Source organism: Balaenoptera borealis (assembly GCF_965194805.1).
Source record: "Balaenoptera borealis genome assembly, chromosome: 2".
Classification (NCBI taxonomy): domain Eukaryota; kingdom Metazoa; phylum Chordata; class Mammalia; order Artiodactyla; family Balaenopteridae; genus Balaenoptera; species Balaenoptera borealis.
The window spans coordinates 27,655,619-27,676,714 of NC_138867.1; the positions used below are offsets into that span (position 1 = coordinate 27,655,619).

The window sequence follows — 21,096 nt, forward strand, 5'->3', positions numbered from 1 at the left end:
GGGAGAAAATAAACACTGCTTTTAAAATATTCAATACAGTAAGAAATTGGCATCCTAATTAATAAATATTTAGTTAAAACTTCTACTTATCCTTCAGAAATTAGCTCAAATGTTATGTCTTCCAGGAAGCCTTCCCTCAATTCTCCTCTCCCTTGTCTTAACAGAAATTGAGTTAGGGACATCTAATATGCATTCTCACCACATCCTCTACTTATTTCTAGCAAAGGACTTGTACTTAACATGCATTATTTTAAATTTCTTGTCCACACTGTCTGTTCCTTGAAATAATGGATTGTGTCATTTTTATAGATAAATTCCTGACAAGAAAAATACAACTTTATGTCTGGCTAGTAGGAGGCAACCAATAACTATTCATTGAATTAATAAAGGACTCATAGTATCCACTTAATACATGTTCCTTAATTTTGTTGAATTGCCAAATGCAAAGATAATAGTATTATGATTTCAGAAAAATAGAATAATTTAAAAGGAATGTTAGAAGAAATCACCTGAACTTTGTAGCCATATCACTTAACCTTTTTTTATTGTTTATTTTGAATACCATGCTAGTAAACAGACTTTACTCCAATTGACATGTGGGTCTCTCTAAACTCAAATCCATATATAGGAAGTCTGAGACTTTTCACCATTTCAATAGTACTTTGACTTATGAATTCAAAAATCGTACATTTACAGGTTCCAACTTTATTAAGAGAAAAGTCATCTTTGCATTTAGAAGTTCTCTGACAAAGACACATGAGGATTTTTTCCAGGGAATTAATAATAAAAGCAAAAATTTCTAATCAATTTTCTAATGCAGAGTACCCAAAATGACCTATTTTGAAGTACTACCTATAGCCACATCAACTACTTAAACTCAGCCATTAAAATATTTGAGTGATGCAGATAACACAATAAATACTATTTATTCATTCACTTATTGATACAACCAGTCAACACATACAGCTTAAGCACTTACTATGTGCTGAGTGTCATGTTAAGCATTTTGAACACAAATATGAATTTTAAAAGTAGACAGATATAGTCCAGTCCCCATGAAGCTCACCATCTATCCAGCCGAGAGAGATGGATATTAATCACACAATGAGAAAAATGATTGTAAAATTACCGTGTGGTCTAAATGATACAAAGGAAATGTGCTAACAGGGCAGAGTCCATCAGGGTCAGAGAAGTTTTTCCTGAGATACAGCATAGGGCAAATCTAAAGAACAAAGAGTAGCCTGTTGGAACAGAGGAAGATGGGAGGTGCAAAGGAAACTGCAGGTAGAGGGATCAGGGCATATGAATGATCCCTGATAGGAAGGAATGAGAGCATCTGAGGGTCTGAAGGACCATTGGTGTAGAAGTTCAGAAAACAAATAGTGTCCTATAGATGGAGCTGGCGTGATAAGGGTTGAGTCAGCCCATGGCAAGTCTTACCAGTGGCAATTAAGATTTTTTCTTTTTTTTTTTTTTTTTCTAAGAGCAATGGCTTCTGCTGAACTTTCCTAAGCAGAGTAGTAATAAGATATGCATTTTGAGCCAATCACTTTGACTGCAGAGTGGTGAACAGATTGGAGTGGGGGTAGAGTGTCTATGGGAAGACCATTTAGGAGGCTTTTGGAGTGGTCCAGCAAGAGACTGTGGCACCTTGAAGCACAGTATCTGTGGCATAGAAAGCAGAGAAAGACATTTAGACAAAAACATTGATAGTACTCAATGATAGATTTAATTTACTTATGGTGAGTGAGTGGGAACAAAGACTTATGGATAAGTACTAGATTTATCTGACTCCTTTTCCTTAGGAATAGAAGTTATATTTTGAAGGAAAGCATCATGTTGGTTTTTTAGCCTACTACTCCCAGCATAGACTGTGTGAACAAAACTTTCCTCTCTTTCCTCTCACATCACACCCAGAATAGGTGGTGAGGAATAGACAGGCATCACATCACATACACACACACACACACACAATGTTGGACAGCCCATATCGAAATGACTCTATTTAATATAAAGCAAAATATATTGTATTTAGTTTGTTTAATCAAAATAATCAAGGATTCTTAGCAGATGAACACAGATCTATTTGACAAAGACCTACTTGAAAAACTGTTATTTCCCTTTGCCTCCTTTCCTACTGGAGATGCTGCTGCACAGATACCTGAGGCCAGAGCCATAGCAGCATGTCACAACCAGGTGACGATGCGCCAGAGGAAGAAAAGCCCACACACCGAGGAATGAAAGAGATCCTGGATTGTTGATGTCATTGCTGAGCCATCCCTGAAGCCACAGACCTCGAGGTCACTTGTTATATGAAAGAATTATCTGGATTTTTTTATAGCAATTGTTAACTTCCACCAGAAAAAGCATACTTCTGAGGCTGAAGTGCAAGCAATATGTGATTCAAATAATTCAAATGAAAAGGAAAAAAACGCATATTGGAAGCAGCTCGCGTTACAGGACACTTGAAATTCTAGATGAGAAATATTGTGTATGCTCAATTAAAATATCTTATTAGCCTATTTTTATGAAAATATGAGTATAGGGAAGAACTCCATAAATAATCAACTGTTTGAAAAGTTTCTAGAATGCCTTTGCTAATTCTATAAAGGAAAAATCTTAAAGAAATAGGGGTTTTATGAAACTTCTCTTGACTCACTTAAAAAGACGTGAGCAGCCTTTCCTCTTTAAGAGACTCTTTGTGCATGCATCTTTATTAGACTTATTTGTACATCTATTCTTCCGTTAAACTGTAAGTTCTTGGAAAGGATGAAAGGTTTTTTTTCCCCCATTGCTATCAGAAATCTTGTTAGAACCTATTTATTGAATTAAAAAAGAGAAAAAACATCATATTAGGATCCAGGAGATCTGGACTCTGAATTTGGTTTTCCATGCAGTGGACCTGTGGTTTTGGGTGACCCACTTAGCTTCTCTGGAGGCAAGTTTCCTCATCTGAAATGTAGGTGGGGTGGTTGGCAGCAGAATCACATGTCACGAGAATGCCAAATATATAAAATGAAGTCAGAATACCTTTCATCTGAGAAAACGTGGGGACTGCAGGGCTGTATGTGTTTAACTTCACCCTCATTCTTACTGCCTCATCACCTTATTATCTACTATCCCATTTATCACCCCCAAACCCCACCCTTGGGGAAAAATGAGAATCACTGGATACAACCATCTTTTATGCACCTTCCAGCTTTTAACAGTGAATGAACATAGGAACAAGGAGGGTGAGTATCTTCAATTAGATTCACTGCAATATTAAAGTCCCTCCAAAAAGCAGGATAAGCTAATAACTTCATTACAGCACATAAAAACTTAGTGATTATTAGACCATACTCTTCTGTGCATTCATACTCCACTGAGTAAAAATATCAGTTATATCATAGGCTTCAAGATAAGAAACTCAGACCTCTCTGCATTTGGAGATATTCTAATCCTTGTATAAAGTTAGAATAACAGACTTTCTGAGGTGCCACGGACCTTAGCCCATAGAAAAATGGACTTAAACATTAAAATTCTGGTCCAAGTTAGATACTCAAGTAGATCTAGTCTGCAAAGCCAAATAGCATACCTTTGAAGTGGAAGAATAAAGGTAGAATATAATTTTATTTTGTTTAATAATTTGTAGGCACATGCAGTTATTTTTATGTCCAACTCTCAAAATTTAGCTTGGATACTATTGATTACGATTAATTATGATTCTGCTCAAATAGAGTGACACTTGAGGGTCAGAGGCTCTGGTGATTTCCATATAGAACACTACCCCTAAAACATAAAATCCCAAGCAATTGTAATTACTCTTGTTAAACCTCACTTCAGCAAAGTTACTTAGTAGTCACTGTTCTATTTTCTGGGAAACATTCACCACAGTAACCTAAACCTTTCAGATAGTGCCAGTATTCATCAGAGGCCTAAAGCATTAAGCATTCCAGCAATAGCATATATAAAAGAAAATGATAAACAAATGAGAAGATAAATGTTACAAATAACTTTTTAAAAAGGAATTCTGTTATAAGGCATATGCTACATTATGCTCCCAGAGATGAAGGTTTATTTCAAAGGTGATTTTTTTATTTTGGTCTGTTGAAGTGTCATCAGCAAGCAGGCAAGCAGAATAACTCTGACACCATTATTTGGTTACCTGGATTTTGCACCCTCTATTGAACAACTTACACAACCTTTACTGCGGTTTTAAGGTTTAGTTGCCCATTCATTAGGTTGACAAACTTGTCAAAAGCCTCCAGGACTATGTCAATTATGTCAGAAACACTTACAGAAGTCACAGCACATTCCAGGGCTCAACTGAGTCCTGTCAAGCACTGCCAAAATGACAAGAAACCCTTCTGGGGACAAAGGGCTATGGAGAGAGATGAGCCCTCCCACTCAGATTGTTGACTTGCCAACCCAGTTACACTGGTGCAGCTCTGAGCAATTCTGCCTCTGTTGCTTGAACACCTTAGTCTTTCTGGATGCATTTTATGATGCATTTTAAGAATCCCTAATTCACCTGAATATTTTGGCAGTCAAGATGAAAGTTGATCAGCCATAGTTTTTGATGTAAGAGCCAAATGCTTAAAACGATATTTTGACACAAGACAGTTAAAAACAAATGCATGTTTATGAAAATCAGGAAACCAAAATGAAAACCAAATCCAAATAAATAAGGCCGAGAAAATATTCAAATATAAGAATTAAATTATTTCGACCCCTACAAGGAAACATGGAATTCAGTAGCTAAAATAATGGAGAGGTACATTAAGTACTTTCCCTCATCAAAAAAATTTACAACTTAAGGACTGGCAAAAACCATATAACTGGCAATAAAATAACCTAAAATATTTCCAGTTAGACACCTATAAGTGACTCCTGTAAGTGCTGATGACGTAACTGACACAGTCCTGGAGTTAGAAATATTTTCATATAGTTCAAAATGTTTTAAAATTAGAATACTTCATGAATACATCACATGAGAGTAACAGAAGAACAAAGTGACTCATAGTAATAAAAAGGTGAGGACAGAACTACATGCAGGAAAATATGTTACACTATACTCTCCCCCGAATTGCCAGTGGTAGAAGCCCAAAACTGCACTTCTTGGAACCCCTTGCCAGCTCTCTTCCAGTTAAGTTCTGTGAACGGGAAGCACTTGCATGACATTAGGAGAGAAGAAGGAAGGAACACAGTGGCAGGGTTAGTGAGGGTGTGGGCTCCTGAGGTCCTACTCAGAACAAGGGTTCTAACAATGTCGGTTGTGAGCAGATTCCTAAGGCTCTAAAAGACACCACTTTAGCCCTGTGCTTCTCCTGCCCATCCTTCACTTTGGTAACCAATCCCCCATATCAAACCCCAATAGAGTGATTTCTGTTTCCCTGATGTAAAATGGCTGATAACATACTAAAAGTTGTCTCATTTATTTACCACCAAATTAAAAAGGAGAGAAATAAAGCCCCGGCATTCTACTAGCCTCAGGGTGGTTGATCATAAAATTTTCTCATACTCGTTGTATCAAAAGATTATAGTAAAATTCCCCAAGCATTCTCTTAAGTCTCTTGGGAGTAACCTTTAGGAGGCTCACTGTTTCCAAATAGGTTTATTTATATTGGAGAAATAGCCTATTTTACACGAGACATATAGAGTATACGGTTGCTTTTTAGTATCATCTCATGTAGCAAATTTAAATATAAAAACAGTTGCCTTTCATGACCTAAAAAGGGCCAAATGGGCATAGGACACTCAGATGTTATGTTTAAAGACAAGCTAAAGATCAATTTGTGGCAATGCAATATATTTGAAGACATCTGGGAAATAATGTGACTGCAGGAACTTGTTGGAGTACTGCTATCGAAGATGACTGGATCAGTTTATCCTTAAAGCTAAAAGACAGAGCTGAAAATAAATGGAAGCTCAGAATGTCAGCAGAAAAGTAAACTTCACGTGAAATTCTGTTGGAAAATAATTCATTTTACTGGTCACACTTGTCTATGTAGGAGAGCTCACATATGTTGTTTGCTCTTAGTTTATTTTTAGGGCCTGTATTGTTTTAAAGGGGAATCAGGATGACTTACAACAGTGCACATAATACAGCAAAATAAGAATAATCAAGAATAATTAAGAAATACACAGAAGAAAATGAAGAGTAGGAAAATAAGATGGAGGCAGGACAAAAGATGTATGCAATATATTTACTAAATAGATGCATCAAATGTGACATAAAATTTTCTAAAAACACAAACATGATTCATTATAAGTTTAAGATTCTCTATAAAATAGAAAAACATAATAACAAGTACGACTATTTCTATTTCTGGAACAGGAGGTAATAATATTAGTAATAGTATCACCTCAAATATTTGTCTATGCTAAGCACTGCCCTAAACACTTTTCATAAATTGATATATTTGATCTTAACAAAAATCCTAAACAAGTGGTACTACTGCTATCTCCATTTTACAGAAGAGGAAATTGAATCAAAGCAATATCAAATGCCAGGCCAAAGGTTTTCAGCTGGGAAATGCAGGAGGTAGAACTGGATTCCAGGCAGGCTGGCTCCAGAGTCCATCCTTTTAACCACTATATTTATAAAATTCCCAAAATAATGAAGAAATATTCTTAAAGTAAACTCGGGAATGAGTTCTATAGGGCCATTTCCTTGTGTCACAAGGCCTATGGAATCAGGCTAAAATACAAATCCAGAAAATCACTTCTAGAAAGTCAAATGATGTAGCCCAATTACCCCGTTCTTTGTTCTTTTGCTATAATCTAGAATCAGGCTGTTACTCAAAGGTGGTAAACTCCAGTGCCTACAGGGACCAGAGAAGTAACCTGAGCCAGCGACGTGAGCCAGGTGTAAGCAAAAAGGGAGTAATAAGGATAGTGATCAAAGAAAGAACTGTTTCCCACTTCTAGGCCTTTGTTGCCACGCGTGGACATGTGCCTAGCTTTGCCAGATTTTTTTATTGTTTCCAGAGAAATCTGGATTTTATGGAAATTCTGTATTCCTTGTTAAAATGTGTGTATGTGTGTGTGTGTATGTGTGCTGTATATACTAGGCAGAGAGAACCTGTCTACAAGCTGGATTTGACCAAGGGTCTCCAGTTTGTCACCTCTACTGTAGCAACACTTGAGAAGTGGTTCTCAAATTTTATCCACGTCAGCACCCGAGGGGAGCAGGGATGTCTGGAAAAGTGGATCACCAAAACCTAGTCTTCACCTCGGGAACCAGACCCTCCTGTGAAGAGGGCATCAGTCCTCCCCCCTTTCCTCCTCCTCCCTTCTTCCCTTTCCTCCCCACATTCCATTGAGAATCACTGATTCATAGAAGTGAATTTACGGCTTTTCTCTCAGGCAATCCTCCAAAAGCATTGCTTTTCTCTGCCAAGCTTTTGAAAAATATTGAGAGGTTGGGAATTTGGCATTATACTCCCTGTTAAGTACCTACAGTACCTACAATGCAGCTAATTTGGCTGCCAGGTAAAAGCAGAGCCAGTGGAAGTTAAGCCTCTCTTCATACTCTGTTATGAAATTTCAGTTGCCTAACCAACGTCACTCAGAGGCAAACCAAGGTTTTCTTCAGAAACCTTGTAATTGTAGGTTCATTCAAACAGTGATGAGAGAGAAAGAGAGGAGAGAGAGGGAGAGAGAATATGAATGAGTTTCTGTGGTTTTATGTCTAAAATATTTTAGTATGAAAGTCCTCCATTCACCTTTTCTCAGTCACTATTTTACTAATCAACCATGTGGCAGTTAGGCTCAGGAAAAACTATAATAAAAATTTAAAACAATGTTAGGAGTTGGGGGTGTATAATTTTTAGTGCATTCATAATACCCTAACAAAATACTGAAGGGACTGGAGAAGAGCTAATAGCCATGATATGATTAAAATACAGTATAGTTAAACTACACCTCCACGCTAATCTTAGTGTTATTAGTCCACACCACCATTTCCAATCATAAATAAGTTTACTAAGATTTCTTCATTTAGAGTTTGGGAGACCATGTAAAATATACATATAATCATCAATACCACAGCTCTCATGCCACACTGCTTTCTACTGAGTGCCAACATGACATGAGTCAAGGAAAACAATCTGGTGAACATCAATAGCAGTGCAATATGGTGTACACAAGTTGAACACTGGAGTCTTCAATAGGAGAGACCCCAACAAAGCTATGGATTACAGAAATTAAAATTACTTTTAGAATCAGGGTACAGAGTGCAAGGGACAACTATATCCCATTCCCTGGTCTTGTGCATCAGAGTACCTACAGCAAAACTACACTAACTGCTTTTTGGGTTTTGTTTTTGTTTTTAATTTTAATTATTTATTTTTTATTGAAGTATAGTTGATTTACAATATCATGTTAGTTTCAGGTGTACAGCACAGCAATTCAGTTACATATATATAGGTATGTGTATATATCTATATCTATATATATATATATATATATACACACATTCTTCCTCAGATGCACTAATTGTTTTAACACATGATGGGCCTCATAAGAAATGAGGACTTCAAAACATGTTGGAGCAAAATGGAAAGAGCAGTTGTTCTCCCAAAGCACTCCTTGGTTTCATTATGCTCTTCTCATGGGGAAAGAAAAAAATATTCATTACAATATTATTTATAATTCTAGAAACCTAAAAATGAACATAAACAATAAGGGAAGGATGAAACATTATTTTACAGCAAACATCATGCAGCCTTATAAATATTACACTTCCAAAAGTTTTTCAATGATGAGAAAAAAAATGTGTATCCTACAACAGTAGGTGAAAATGACAGAAGATAAAACTGATTACACAGAAAGATCTCACAAATGCCAAGCCAGACATGGAAAAAATATTAACAGTGGTTACTTCTAAGTGGTGGAATGAAAGGTGTGTTTTTCTTTTTCTTTTTTTTTTTTTTTCTGTTTAATCCAAATGTTCAACAGTAAACATGAAATTATTTTTATAATCAGAATCCCAAAATTCAAACTTCTTAAAGAGCAACTGGCCCTAAAAATATGGATGATGAATAGACTGAGGATCTTCCTACCAAGAAGTTCTGCCTTCCACCGTTTAAAAGGAAAAGTACAGGGCTTCCCTGGTGGCGCAGTGGTTGGGAGTCTGCCTGCCAGTGCAGGGCACACGGGTTCGAGCCCTGGTCTGGGAAGATCCCACATGCCGCGGAGCGACTGGGCCCATGAGCCACGATTGCTGAGCCTGCGCGTCTGGAGCCTGTGCTCCACAACAAGAGAGGCCGTGACGGTGAGAGGCCTGCGCACCGCGATGAAGAGTGGCCCCCGCTTGCCACAACTAGAGAAAGCCCTCGCACAGAAACGAAGACCCAACACAGCCATAAATAAATAAATTTTTAAAAAAATAAAAAAAATTTTTTTTTAAATAAATAAATAAATAAAAGGAAAAGTACAGTCTTATAGGGTAACAGTAATCAAAGTCCTTGGCCTCTGTCTACATTGGTCTGTTTCAGTCATACACAAAGCACTGTCTATAAAGGCCTAGCCTAGCAATGCTAAGTGACCACAAACACCATGAAGAAATAGCCTTTACGTCTCACTGGCTGCCTTTTCTCCATTCACTGACAGAAAAAGATGAATACCTACTCAATTTGTCAAGGCAATTTTGTGATGACAAACTGATGAACTTAAAGTCATTAGTATTTCTGCAGAACTACTATAAATGTAACTCACATATTTTTGTGCTCTTCAAAAAATCAAGGTTATGCTTGAAGGGTAAAAGGGATATGAGAGGACTCAGTATAGAATTGTATTTCTTTTGAATCGATGTTACAGAAATAGTGTCATTTGTAACTCTTCTCTTCCTATAATATTAAAAAGAGAAAATCTTATACTGCAAAAAAACTTAAGTTGGCAATTTGCAATTATTAGTCATTGATTCTGTGCAAGCACTGTCTATTTCAGAACGTTTCTGTAGAGATAAGACATATTTAAATATTGGGACTAAAGTTGGCTAAGCCTACCTTTCTCTGATTAAATAATACACCAGGGAGTTCTCTGGTTGTCTAGTGGTTAGGATTCCAGGCTTTCACTGCAGGTTAGATCCCTTGTCTAGGAACTGAGATCCCACAAGCTGCGCGGCTCGGCCAAAACAAAACAAAACATCAATTTCATCTGCATTTTCTACTCCTTATAACCAGGTAGTGTTATTCACTAAAACCATGATGATATAGGAAATCATCTTTTTAAGTTATCTATGAGGAAAATGAAAGACTGAATTAAGGTTAAGACTAGCTTTATTATTAAGTCCATCAGATGACAAGTTATACAATGACAGCTGTGTATGCTTAGCCCATTTAAATTGGCACTGTCAGCCTATTTCACAGAAAAGATAAATTTAGCTTAGAAAGTTTAACTTGTTCAAGGTCACACAGGTCCAGGCTTTGCAAATCATGAACAGTGTCCACCCTGAACCAATATCCAAAGAACTTTAGAAAGTGAAGGATTAGATAGATGTTCTTTTAATCTTATTTTCCAATTGTACCTTCACAACTTTCTCCATCACTTATCTCTGCTTGCCTTTGTGTGTTGGCTTTATTTTCTCTCATTACAAACTGTTTTCTTAGACGTAACACTCGCATCTCCAGATGTATATCATATTTTCTCTCTTTAAAAAAAATTCCCATAAAGCTTCTGATTAGCCCTGAAGAAGTAAGACCCTACCCCACCATACCAATCAAATGTGGTCAGTGGATAGGATGTTGTAAGAAGATGAAAGCTCAGTTAGAACCCGTATCATTTGAGTGAAGACAGAAGCAGTTCTTGGAGGAAGGAAGGTATTCTAGGTAACAAAACAGGTGGTACCCATTAAAGTGCAATACACAATTAAATGTAAATATAATAGAGTAGGGTTTGTGACTTAAACCATATTTTAAATTCATTTATCCCTACCTCTCTTTGCTACTTAACAGCAAAGACTTTATACCATTATATGGACAGGAATAATGTAGAAAGAAAAGAAAGACAAATTTTGGGATTTTGAAATTGTAAGTAGATTTTGGCAAATAGCCAAGATAACAGTCTTGACACCATGACTTTTGACTGCCAGAGCTACATGAGTAAGAAAAAATGTTTTTATGAATTCTAATGACTTGCCTTTAAATATCAAGAGCAAAATCACAGAGGAACCAGACATAAAGATAGTGCCATAAAACAAAATACAGAAGAATCATGACAGTTTTCTCTTACAAGGAGAAAAAAAAAAGACGAACGAACAGTGGATTAGTATAAAAAGAGAAATAACAGAGTAAATTTCACTAGGGTTCAGTGGTTGCAGAGGGTGAGGAGAGGGAGGGATGAATAGGCAGAACACAGGATTTTTAGGGCAGTGAAACTACTCCGTATGATACTATAACGGTTGCTTTATGTCATTCGACATTTTTCAAACCCCATAGAACGTACGACACCAAGAGTTGAACGCACAACACCAAGAGTTGAACGCTAATGTAAACTATGGACTTTGAGTAGTAATGGCGTCTCAAGGCAGGCTCATCAGTTCTAACAGTGCACCACTATGGTGGGGGATGTTAATAATGTGGAGGCCATGCGTGTGTGGGGACAGGGGACATAAGGGAAAGTTTTGTATCTTCTGCTCAATTTTGCTGTAAATCTAAAACGACTCTAAAATTTATATTTAAAAATATATTTTATAAAATTGGACATGACTGGGTTACCTTAAAATGGCTAGAATAAGTGTCCTACCACCAAGCAGAAATGAAAGCCCATGAGTTTTGTTGGATTTAAAGAAATAAACACATTACACTTTTGCACAACCTAGATTATGACTGTGTAAAATTAATAACCAATATAAATACATAATTTATGCATATATATGAATTTATGTGCATATATAAAATCAAATATGGGGTATTTGATTTAGAGGTCTAAGTTAATATAATTTTAATTATGAAAATACTTAAATGGATTGAACTGCTCCTTTCTCAACTAAGCATTACCCATCCATGAAATTTTTTTGAATATGTGGTAATTGGCTGAATAATCTCCTTTACATTTCTTGAACAAAGGCTGGGATTCAGCATTTACTGAGGTAATGAGATAATGTATGAATGACTATGTACAATGTGTAGTACAGCAATGATCAAATACAAGAAGAAAAATATTTGGCAAGTTGATGATACAGTATTTGTTTTGATTGAATTTTTCACTGCATTTTCTGGTAGTTTTGGTATCATTTAAACAATTTTTGATAGATACTCTCTTTATTATTTTATATATATTTTATTATTTCTGCTCAATTTTTTAACTGTCCCCTTTAGCTGGTTCTTATCTGTCTCCCTCTGCCATCACCCTTGAAGGGGCTCCCTCAGAGACAGCTACTGGTAATGATTATGTGTAGACCATATAATGATGTGTAGATTATATCATACTTCCTTTACAGTGAAACTAAATTCACAGTTAATACAGATTTCATGTCTTTCTATTGACTGATTATTAATCATAAAATCATAAAATGCATTTAGATAACACATTATATACTTGTAAAATTCCATTCTTATTTATTCAAAAACTTAATTGGAAATATAAGGCATTTTAATTTTTTGAACATGATTTATGCAAACACAGCAATTAACATAGTGATAGAATGCAAACAAAAGTTAAAAAAGCAATAGTAGAATAAAACAAATCAACTCCTAAGCACTTTAAAAATTAAAAGAGTATGTCAAATAGAATGTCAGAGGGAAATATCTTGCTAATTTTATAAGACTAAGGTGAACTTGATTCCACTGTAATATGAAATACAATGAGATATTTTATGATAAATTGATTAAAACCAATGCCCCATAGACATTAGTCATATTTATAATATGAATTATTAAAGCAAATACTACAACAAAAATCTGTATCACATAAGAAAAGTAAAATTCAGTTGAGAGTTTGCTTTCTTTAAACAGTGATTAAAATATCAAAAGGTCAGGACTCTATTTTTTATTTTTTTTATTTTTGGTCGCACAGAGTGGCTGGCAGGATCTTAGTTCCCCAACCAGGGTTCGAACCCAGATCCCCGGCGGTGAAAGCGCCGAGTCCTAACCACCGGATCGCCAAGGAATTCCCCAGGACTCTTTTTAAGAGACAGAGGAAAAAAACCCGTTTGTCTTAATGGTAGCATCTCTACAGTATATATCTTTTTCTATGTTCAAGCTGCCAAATTCAGTGAACAAAAAAGAGAAAACAAGATATCCAGAAAGAAAAGTGACACAGTCATATAATATTAGAGTTTGAATCCTTTCATTTATACTCCACAATGTTCTTCTTTAATTATCTCCTCAAGATAGACTCAAAAAAGAGGTGGTCCAAAACAGGAGTGAAGACATCCTAGAGCTTTGTCTTTCTGCCCAGTGTCAGAAAGCGTTCCAGAGAAACTTCCCACCCAACCGATCAATGCCATTTACCTACACAGTAGCCTCATCAACAGGTAACCAGATTCAAAACACACCATACTGCTTGCTTAATTAAAAGTTAAACTGAGAATTTTGGTTGGTTTTTTTTCTAGTACTGTGCAAACAGAAGCAGACTTTAAATGGGATACTTTAATTTCACAAGTTACTATAAATAAACAGTCCCAGCACATTACTTTATTTCTCATTAAAGCTGAAACTTCCTGACAATGAAATTGAGGCACCAGAAGAAGCTTTTTAGTAACAGGTAGTTGAAGAAGGAATTTTGTCATTAGAAGGCAAGAGAGTACACTGCTTAATGCCCCATTTTTCTTTAAAGAGCAATGTGGTTCTCCCTTATTCTAAATTTCTATAACTCTGTAATTTTCAGTAAGTAGAAACAGTTAACATGTGAGAACAATGTAAATAACTTACTTTTATCTTGCAAACACTTTTTTTTACACATGCCAAGCAATGTTTCAAATACTTTATAAATATGAACCACTTTAATCCTCATAATAACACAATGAAATAGGTACTATTAAGGTCCCATTAAAAAGGCGAGAAACCTGAGGCACAGAGAGTTTGTCTTGCCCATGGACACACAGCTGATAAGTGGCATAGCCAGTGTTCGCCCTGGTAATCTGAATCAGAATCTCTACCCTCAAACTCTGTAGCACGTAGTCATAGAAATGTGGACGCCTTAATTCTCTCCAACAGAGGAGCCTGTCTCATCCAATCAAATCCTACACTTTAAACTACCTTCACGGTTTCTACCAGAATTTTCTAAGGCTCACAGTTAGCAAGATAAATTAGCAAAAAAAATTATAACTATATTTTTCCTTATGTTTCCAGACATCATGCAACCTATTTTTCAGCAACCATAGTAATGCCTTAATAAAAGAGTGGAAGAAGGTGAATTCCTATACAAAAAGTGCAATACCCTTGACCCTTTGCATGACAGTCCTGAATGCACAGGACAGTGTTTTTCTCCCTAGACAACTACTTTGCAAGTCAGGTCTGCACACATCTCTGACATGTATCTCAGAGTCAAGTGTCTCAGGGTGAGATTTTGTATATTTGAACAGCAGAGCACATTTGATACAGTGATTTCAGAAGGACTTACAGTGTGCTTCTATCTCAGGGAGCTTACATTCATTACACTGACTTTCCATAGAAAGAATTATGATTAGAAAGTCACTCATGGAACTCCCTATGCGTTAACCGGGCTGAAAATTTCCTATTCCTTGGGAGTCTAAAGCCGTTTTCCTTTCCAGCTGTGAGAAATCACCCTCTTGTGCTTTTCTGCTCTCCCTGTCACAGCAAAACGCAGACCTTGGAGAGGCTGCTTGGTTTGCTTTTGATGGCAGGAGCACTGTATTTGGAGTCAGAGACTGGAACTGGGTCTTAATTTTGTCACATTCTGGCTGTGAGGTCTTGAGCCAATCACTTGCCATCTCTGACCTGCAGAATCCTCATTTATAAGAAGGGAGCAATACTGACATCTCCCACACAGGACTGTTGAATAATTAAATAAAATCCTGTATGGCATGGGGCAATTTACAGTTAATTGTATCTAATATAAGTTTGGGTAATAACTAGAAGAAAAGTGACTAAAAGCCAAAATTTGTAAGCATCTGAAACTCAGTTACTAATTGCCTAACAGAGGAAGCAATAATGATTTATATATAAATAAGCTCTATGTTTATGATATGCAACTGGTTACAAGTGATGGCTTTCCACAATCACTGTTTTCTCCAAACAAATTTAAGCAAAGGCCTTTGGATATTCCAAAAGATTTAGACAACTGATTCACAGAATGTTATGAAAAACACTATTTTTACATTATTTTGAGACTATTATACCAAGAAACATTAAAGTGGAAATATCATTACCAACCCAATTCCTTTAAGCTTGGAGATTTAGGGGGGCAATTAAATTAAATACTCCTGAAAGTCCATACTGTATTTGGTATATTTGAGAATGGCATTCATAAGAACAAATTGTGCACTTCCACAATGCAAGGGGAGAATCTGGTCTCCATGAACTTTCCATAAATCTGAGAGAAGAAAAATAAATTGTCATATATTTAGGCAAGCCAGACATGTTACTTATATGAGCAGGACAAGAAATTCTGTTTAAATGAACTTAGGTGAAAAATAGACTCTAATAGAAATGAAACCCTTTGATATGTCTCTTGGAAAGTTCATTTATAGCACTTGCACGTGAAAAAGCCCAGTGTCAAAGGGTTTCTCAAGACAAGGCTGCTTTTGGCCACATGCACAATGAAGAAGCAAGCAAAGGTTTTAGTGATAATCCCCTAGCTCCACTTTCTGGGGATTTTGTCCACCCTTTAGGAAACACTTTCTTACCCCTAACTATCATCTTGTTTCCTGCTCTATCAAGTGAGAATTTATTTCTGATAAATTCATATCTAAAAGGAAATAATCACTTAATATGTTACTCCTTATATTTAAATACTGGAAGCAGTGTCTATCCAAGAGTAAAATAGTTTAGTCAGTGGAACATTGATGTCTAGGACATAATGTTGAGCAAACACACATATGGTCACTCTCCTATTAAGACCTGATCTAGGTCTTAAGATCTTGAGATCTTTCTGAGGAGGACCTACTCCTAATGACATGGAATCCTAGAAATATCCAGGTAGAAAACAGAACACGACACTGTTCTTTTTAAAGTAAAGAGTCAGCAGGTTAAGATGAGAGTCGTATTTAAATATCCCTTCTGTTCCCATAATAAATTATTACCAGAGGGAAATATAGTCAGTTCTTTATCAAAATACATGTTTACTGATCCAGATAATAGAGATATTACTTTTTGTTTCATTTAAGTATACCTTGGTTTGACATTCTAGCCATAAAATGATTGAATAATAATTACTAACTAAACTTTAATTGGTAAATATGTAGGCAACCCCTACTGGCATGCTATATGTAAAAATATCTTACTTTTAGAGTTGAATGAGATAGTAGAAAAATCAACATTTTTTAGGGAAGAAAATGTTGATTTTTTTTTCCCCTCTTCCTCCCTGTTGCAGTCATGTTTGGGAATTGAATTTCTTCTCAAATGTCATGAGATATGCTATTAAGTAGTCTTATTATGTGCTAAGTCCCCTCTCCCAGGGAAAAATGAGTTAACATAAACCCATTATACCATACAACAACCTAAAATTTTTCACTTTCTATTGAATTTTATGCAGTAGTTACTTTATCCTTTATTCCTTTTGCCTTCATTTGTTTTATTTTTTGCTGTTGTTTAAAACGGTTTAATTTGACTTAATCATTAATATATGACTGGATAAATGTAGCTAGGAAATATACAGATTTGTATGTTTTTTGTTCACAAATATACATTTTTAAAAATAAAAGTTAATATAAACTGTAAATCCTTTTCTTTTCAAAGAGGATGAATTTCTGAGGAAGAAAGCATGGTAATTTGTAGGTAGTTATCATACCAAAAGGAACATCAATTGCAAATGCCATGTTAAACAAATGAAATACAGTAAATTAAATGAAACTACTTTCTGTAACACTTTATGCCTCTTTCTGTTAATTCTGAAGAAGGCACCATAGTGAGGCTCATTTCAGTACAAAGCCATATTATGCAGATGTACTACATTGATTTATTTTTCTTTTGAAAAAAATATATAAAACTTTATAGTCTGCCCCAGTTCTACGCTAGGAATAGCATGAAAAGCTTTTCTATGTCTAACTTACCTAATCCCTTAGCTCGCTCTTCACATTTCCTCTTGCTCATACTACCCAGTGTTTCAAATCTGCCTCTGAACCCTGGAAACAAGGCTCAGGGGAGGAGACGTCCTTTCTTCGGCCCTTCTCTGTACTTCTGACCCGTCTCCTCCAACATCCTCCAAGATATTATTCTCTCAATATTCCCTTCTGTTGTATCTTCACCACCTTCAGTGGCTCCGTCCCCTCAGCCTTTATCTATAAACAAAATGCTAAATCTCTTTTCTATCTTAAGGAAAAGAAAAGAATCTTCTTGGATCTCCTTCTCTTCTGGTAGGGACCTATGCATCTTCTCCTCACCACTGATTTCCTCAGTGTTGCCGCCCTTCAGGCAGCTACTCACTACCCCACTCACTGCTCTTCAATTCACTCCTCATCCTTTGTCCTCAGTTTCCACCCCACCACCCTGCTAACAGTGCACAGAACAGGTTGCAAGGGCCCAACTTAAGGTTTCTTTTATCCTCAAATAACTTGACCTCTCACAGTCTTGGCCTACCAAGCCATCCTTTTCTTTTCAAAACTTTTTTCCCGTTTCTGCCCGTTCTTCTAAATTTCTGATCACTTATTATAAGTCCCCTGCTGACCCCTCTCCACGTCCACCTCCACAAATGTTGTTGTTCCTTAGGATTCTGTCCTTGGTCTTCTTTTTCTGCCCAGAGATTCTCTTCTAACTCTGCCCATTCCATTTCTGTCACATTCAAAAATCCCTCTTCCTACACCCACCTCGGAAAATCTGTTGTTCCTCAAAATTCCTCAATGGACCTCTTTGGTTCTCAGCTATAAAATGTCATCAGTAAGAACAACTACTCATTAAGCTGTTAGATGATTAAATTAGACGGTGTAAATAAAGCACTTAGCATGGTGCATGCCACAATATCAATAATCACTACCTATTGTTTTTATAGTCCCTTTATGTACACTTCCCTCTAGGTAATCCCAACTATAATTAAGGACTATTCCAGTAACTCCCGAGTTTCTCTACCAGACTCTACAATCCCTTTACTCACTGACATGCTAAGAGCTGTTCTATCTTTATTTATGTAGCAAATCTTTATTAATATCCTGCTGTGTGTAAAGAACTATTTTAAGAACAGACTGTACAAAGCTGGAAGAGGTAAAAGAATGTCTTTGAGATCAAGTTGCTCACAGTCTGTTGGGGAAGCTGGACAAGTAAACAGAGCTATTAAATTATGTGGTAAGGTGGCAAATGGAAAGGTATATAGGTGTAAAATTAGGGAATGGCCATTCTTTACCTGAAGCTAAAAATCTGGCAATCATCCTTTACTCTTCACTATCACAGGTATAAAAAAGGGGTCGATGGGACAGAAAAGAAATCAAGTCCTGAGATACTGCTTCTTAAATAACTCTTGAAACCCATCCACTCATCTCCATTGTCACTTTTACTGCTTTGTATCAGTAACCCTATTCTACACTATTTGTCCATTGTATCATCTTTCTAACATACAAATCTAATCCATTTTCTCCTTTACGTAAGGTCGTTCAGTGGATCCTTACCACACACACACACGTACAAAAAATTTAGATCTGTAGATGGCAGAGAAGAAATAATTTTATGTCTACAGTTTTATCTGACTTACACATGTTCTGTGCTCCAGACCAAAAAAAAATTTTGCATTTCTGGAAACACCAACAATTTATCACTTCTTAGTTCCTTTGCATATACTTTTTCCTCTGCCCGGTGAATCACTCTCTTCTCAGAGGGACTAGCGGTGGTCTGCCTTTTATGCCAGCCAAATAATTAATGGCAGGGGTTAAGTGCTTAGAGAAACAAAGGAAGAATTCATAGAGAAGAGCAAGCCAGGACAGAGTCTACATAGGCAACCTCAAGTCCAACACCAAAGCCAGGGTAAGGTGATAAGGATATTGTATCCTGGCAACGATAAGGTTCAGATGTGGTGACGCATTCTATGTTAACTGGCAAGAATACTAACGGGTGCTTGTAGCTCACCTTTTTAAACTAGTATCTGACACATGGATGAATTAGGGGGTCTTATAAAAAATAGCAGCAAAGCATTCAATGTTACAAATTTAACTTCTGTCTAGGGAAATATTGCTAATCTTTTATACAACTTATCTCTCCCTTTTTTATAAATACTTCCCTAAATTCTCCCCATTCTTCCAGATAGAGTTCATTCTCCCCCAAGCACTTCATTCTCTGCAGACCCATAAGTTCTTTTAGTTCTTATCAAATTGTATGATTGTTCATTAGTTACAAATTTGTCTTCTCAATTTGACTATAAATCTCAAGTAACAGACTCCATATTGTTTATGACAGACACTTCATAAATCTTTGTTGAAGGGATAAGGGAATAAGTACATAAACAAATACCATTCCTCCTCTCTGTGAAAAGGGTTAATGTTTAATAGATGGTTGAGATAGGTCTTTACATGTGAAACTCTCTTCTGAAGTATAAAGAACTAAGATGTAAGTGTATGCCTAGTTTGAAGACTGAATGTCTGACATAAGCCTACCTTCATGATTTGTCCTATCAGCTATATTTAAGAGTGCCAGCATGTCTTCCTTCTCAGGATACCATAAAGATAAACAGAACTTCTAAGGTGAGCTCTTCCCTTGGCTAAAAACCATAAAGCTTTCTGTTTCATCATTATAAATAAAGATATAAAGAAAATACATGTTGAAGTTGAAGGTAAATATCTACACTTAAGTAACTCTGGTGTCAATTTTGTTGTTGTTGTTATATATTGCTTCTTTTCCCCTTCACACAAATTTGTGAACCTCCAAAGAATAGTCAGTTTTGGGTTGCAAAACTGCAGTCACTTCTCAGCCTTTCACACATGCTTTGGTTATTCATTTACTGATCTTTATGATATCGTGTGAAACAACTGTGCTAAATTAGACTCAACTCTTCTGCAGAACTTCAGTAGGGAATTGTAATGCATCTGCATAATATGATGTTGGGACTGAACTGGGCCATCCTGCAGTACTTTTTTTAAAGTTATAAGCAACAGGAACAAACTGTTAGGGAAATGTCTTCTCAATTCCCTCAACTATGCATTTAGCAGATTTCTACTATATGGCTTTCTGTTCATTAACATTCATGCCACTGTCTACAACCTCATGTTTCGGTGTTTGCTTTGGATTTGCCTTGCTGAAATATTTGCCCTTCTTCTTTTTCTTACAGCTTCTTCTGGAGCTTTGATTGTTCCTTTTGATTTTAGCAGAATACACCAGGAGGATAATTACTAAAAACTTGTTTATAAACACAATTTACAGATAATTTTTTCTAAAAAGAAATACACATATAAGGCCACTTTTCACTGATCAGGAAAACTTTGTGAAAGATACACTTACTGAATTCAGTGCCTTCCCCAATCTCCCAGTGTTATTTCAAAAGGAAAGAAACAATTGTAAATACTTGCATTTCCTGTTGTGAGTTGTTTACTCCTTAATGAAAAGTCTTCTCTCTGAATCTAACCCTAATCTGCGAGATTAGTCAGTAGGACATGGGCTTTATGTTTTTGTTTTTATTTTTTTCTATTAAAGATGATAGTTTGCACAGGAACACCCAAACCATCCTATTTGGTTCCCCCCCATGATAAAACTACACAAATTTCTCAGAGCTCACACATACTGAATTTGGGACTACAAGGTTAAAGTGTGGCTGTATTTGCTTGAGAAAATTTGGCCGACCCATATATGTATTTAATTTATCCCTTAGGTTTCATCATGATTATGTTCTAAACAGATAAATAGAGACTATATAGTAACATAGACATTCTAAAACATTTTAATTCCATTTTGACATTTTGTCTTTTTCCTCTTTGTATCTATACAGATTTCCTAACATATAATAGATGTAAAATTATTTTGTTTGAAAGGACAAAGATGGAAGGAAGGAAGGAAGGAAGGACGGAAGGGGGGG

General features: G+C 36.1%; 1 long non-coding RNA gene across 1 annotated transcript in view; it reads right to left on the reverse strand.

Moving 5' to 3' along the window:
• LOC309624476 overlaps positions 1–21,096 on the reverse strand; it is a 109,306-nt gene that overhangs the window by 76,974 nt on the left and 11,236 nt on the right. The gene's annotated exons all lie outside the window — the stretch shown is intronic.